This window comes from Elephantulus edwardii, unplaced genomic scaffold, assembly GCF_000299155.1.
Source record: "Elephantulus edwardii isolate Elephantulus edwardi_28Jun2011 unplaced genomic scaffold, EleEdw1.0 scaffold00019, whole genome shotgun sequence".
NCBI classification, from domain to species: Eukaryota; Metazoa; Chordata; class Mammalia; order Macroscelidea; family Macroscelididae; genus Elephantulus; species Elephantulus edwardii.
In genome coordinates, this window is record NW_006399769.1 from 2765054 (window position 1) to 2769339 (window position 4286).

Sequence of the window (4286 nt, forward strand, 5' to 3'; positions counted from 1 at the left end):
CACACAAAATAAAAAAAAAAAAATAAAATAAAAAAATTGTGCAATGTCAAGTAACTCATTTTTGGTACCGTGACTCTGCGTGTTCTTCCTATCTTCTTTTGAAAGATTCTGCTTCATTCAAGATTTTCCCCCATAGAATCTTTAAGTAAGGCTACTGAAAGCTTGGATTTGTTTTTATTCTTTCAGTTTGAGAAATGTTAAGTGTGCATTTACCTTTTAGTTTTCCAACTCCAGATCTTTACACATTTCATTATTATTTTTTAATTTTATTTTATACTGGTTTACATACGAACTTCATAAAGTTCATATCCAGTGTGAAAAAACACATTTCATTATCATACTTTGCTTTGTCTTCTCTAACTGTGCTTGGAAATCTCCTGTTCAGCTCTCTTCTGCATTTCTTCCCTTTGTTTTGGCTTCTTTATGTTCTTTATGTGCAAGTTTCAGAATCTCTTCTGACTTCCGTTCTTGGCTTTACTGCTTTCCCTGTTTGTAATGACCTCTTGCTTTCTTCACAGATGATGTTCTTGATGTCATCCCACAATTAATTTGGCCTTCAGTCATTAGTGCTCTAATCATCAAGTCTATTCTTTACCTTTAAATTCAGTTGGGAGAGAACATAAGGTTGTATTTTGGTTCTTGAACTTGTTTTATTTTTCTTCAGGTTCAATTTGAACGTTTGTGTGAAAGCAACTGACGATCTATTCCACATTCAACCCCTGGTCTTGTGTTTTGTTCGTTTTTTTTTTTAAATAAACTTTTTGCTTTATACTGATTTATTTACAAAGTTTGCATAAATTGTTTTTCACACTGGATCTTTCTCATTTCCTTTACCCACCCCTCCTTCCATCTATCAAATTTGATTAATCCCCCTTGCTCATCTTTACCCTTCTGCTCCCCCCGCTTAGATCCTCATACATGTTTTACTAGTTATCTATTTATACAAAAATTATTTTATACAGTATTTCTCCTTATGGGTGAGTTAGCTCACTTAGCATACTGCTCTCCAGTCCCTCTCAAGTTAGGTTACACAATCATTGTTAGATAATCATTGCTCCTACATTCTGCAAAGTATTCCATCGTGCGAATGTATTGTAATTTCTGAATCCATTTGATTGTGGCTGAACATTTGGGCTCATTCCATGTTCTTGCTGTGATGAGTAATGCTGCTATGAACACTGATGTACAAGTCTCCATTTGAGCCTCAGTTCTCATTTTCTCGAGGTATGTTCCAAGCAGTGGAATAGCTGGGTCATATGGAATTTCTATGTTCAGCTTTTTTGAGGAAATGTCAAACTGCCTTTCAGAATGTTTGTACCATTTTACAAACATGCCAACAATATATAAGAGTTTCTATCTTGCCACATCCTCTCCAACATTTATTACTTGCTGCCCTGTAGGATCTATAAACTTTTGATATGAGATCCTTGCCAGAAATGGTATTGCCAAAATGCTTTTCCCACTCTGTTATTTTTCTTTTCACTCTGTTGGAAAATGTTTTTGATGCACACAGGGATTTAATTTTTAGAAGGTCCCATTCATCAATTTTATCCTCTTCAGGTGGTGCATTTCTGGCTGTATTTGACAGTCTCTTTATACCATAGACTAAGCTGTCTAGGCTTGATCCCGTTTTGTCTCTTATGAACTTTATGGTTTTGGGCTTTACTCTCAAGTCTCTGATTCACCCTGAATTGATTTTTTGTGTATGGTGTGAGGTATTGATTCTGTTTTAGCTTTCTGCAGATAGCAGTCAAGTTTTACTAGCACCATTTGATCGGTTTTATTTCTTTGTCAATTATCCTTGGTAATTCCGTGTCAAGTATCAGTTGACCAAAGATAGATGGGCCCATTTCTGGGTTCTCAATTCTGCTCCATTGGTCTATGTGCTTGGCCTTGTTTTGAATGCTGGTATTAGGCTCTCTAGTAAATATTTCCACAGATATAGTCAATCTGATTCCTTTGTAGTACATTAGGTGAGGTCCAATATCTGTTTATATTTTTTAAAAATGGCATTTGTAATGAATAAATTACTGATTGTACAAAATCCTATTATTTGACCTCCAGCCTCATTTGTGTCACCAAGGCCCTATTTTACCACTACCGGTTCCTCTTATTCCCAACTTTTCCATTTTAGTCAATATTATTGCCTTCTTTTCCCCTCAGCATTCCTTATTTACCAGTAAAGTAACCAATAAGGTTAATGCATCTTGATTGTATGCTTAATTAATTTTAGACTGTAAATGTTGATTGTATAAGAGAGATGCAAATCAAAACTGCAAGGAGATAACATCTCACCTCAGTATCAGTGGAAAAATTTAGCAGGACAGAAAGCAATAAATGTTGCAAAGGATGTGGAGAGGTGGGAACTCATATAGTGTTGGTTGGATTGTAAAATGGTACAATCACTCTGGAAGGCAGTTTGGTGTTTCCTCAAGAAATTGAACATAGAAACTTCATATGACCCAAACTCATATTTTGTACATTCAATGTTACAATTATTAGTGGCGGAAAGCCACTCTGTAGCCGGCCATGCCACACAGGCCTTGACATCTTGCAACAGAGTAAAGGTAAGGTCCCCCTCCCACTTAATTTTTGTTTTTCATAAGTGCTCTGCTTGTTCAGAGTCTCTTTCCTTTCTTTGTAAATGTGCCAGTTGCATTTTCTTTATCTTTGAAAAATGACTTTGGTATCTGTATTGGGGCTGTGTTAAACGTGTGGATTTCTTTTGGTAGGATTGTCATTTATCACTACATTTTGAGCCTTCCTATCCTTGAACATGGAGTATGTTTCCAATTATTTAGTGTTTCTTGTAGTAGTGTTTTGTACTTTTCCTTAAAAGGTCTTTAAGGTGTCTAAGTAGGCTTATTCCCAAGTATTGAAACTTGTGGATGTTTGCAGCTATTTCTCCTAATATTTTAAATGTTTTCAAACCCAAATGGCTCATTTTTTTCTGGCACTATATCCAACAATGTTCTATTATCCATAGGGTTTTTGGAGGCCTGTTCTGCTTCTTAGTTTACCTCAGTCTGGAAACTCCATTGCAATCTCTCCACCATAGGTGACTCTGCTGCTATTTGAAATTCTAGTGGCATAACTTTCAACAGCACAGCAACACACAAGTCCCCACAGTACAGCAAAGTGACAGACAAATGTCGAACCTAAGAGCAAACTTTTTCTAGTCGGGTAAGCATCACTGTGGATGCGGCCGCTGCTGCCACTGCACTCCTGGGCTCCAGGGACATGCAGACAGCTCTGTCAAGTGTTTACGGGATTTTAAAATGAAAAGGGCTAATATGCAAATGGCTTAAATTAGCAAAATGGCTTTAGGAATTGAAATGAAAACCTCAATGAAATCATGTACACTCATTTGGGCTTTAATGGAATCACTGTGTGTCTCTCTAAAGATACACAACACACAGATTTCAACTTGGCCCCTTGCCTGTAACCCAGCACCACTTCCTCCTGCAAAAAGGTATGTATTAGGGGCTCCAACTGGCCTGCGGGATGTATACTCTGATTCATCCTGGATTCAAATGTGATGGAAAGAGAAGAGAATTACACAGGTCAAAAACAAAACAAAAGCCACATAACAACAACAACAACAACTCCCCCAAAATTCACCCTCACCCTTCCTTCTCTTCCTCACCAGCCCCTTGCTTGCTCCTTCTATCTCTACCCTGGCCTTAGTAGTTTTAAGCAATAAAACTAATTAGGAAAATTGCAGGAAATGACTTCTTTTTGAAGAGTAAAAGTCAAACCTTCTTCTCTCTTTTAATATTCAATTTCAAAGAGACAGATCATGTCTTTCATATCTTCAAACCAGAAAGCCCCTTATTCTAATTACATCCTTTTGGGTGTCAACCAACATTTGGAAAATACTTCACTTCAAATTTTCATTTACAAAGTAAACAAGGACATCAATGTCTGGCTCTCATTAGCCAGCTCAGAACCAGAATATGAACGGCTCTGGAAACTACAGCTGAGTCCTGCTGGACTTTGTGGGAGGAACAGCCTTGTTGGAGCCGAAGGCTACCTGGCTTTGCAGTTTCTGTATGTCTCTGTTCTCCTCTTTATTAATACCCAAATTGTTAGGTAAAGTGCTTGGCAGGAAACCCTCAATCCACCCTCAGGAAAAAAGCGTTTCCTCTTGTTTAGTCTTTGAACTGTAATCCCTTCAAAAACCCTCCCCACCCGGTACCAGGGTGATTGTTTTTCTAGAATGTTTATGTCCTTAGAACTTTTGACAGATGCCTCTTTCATTTTCAGTCTGAGTAGATGAGGACTAT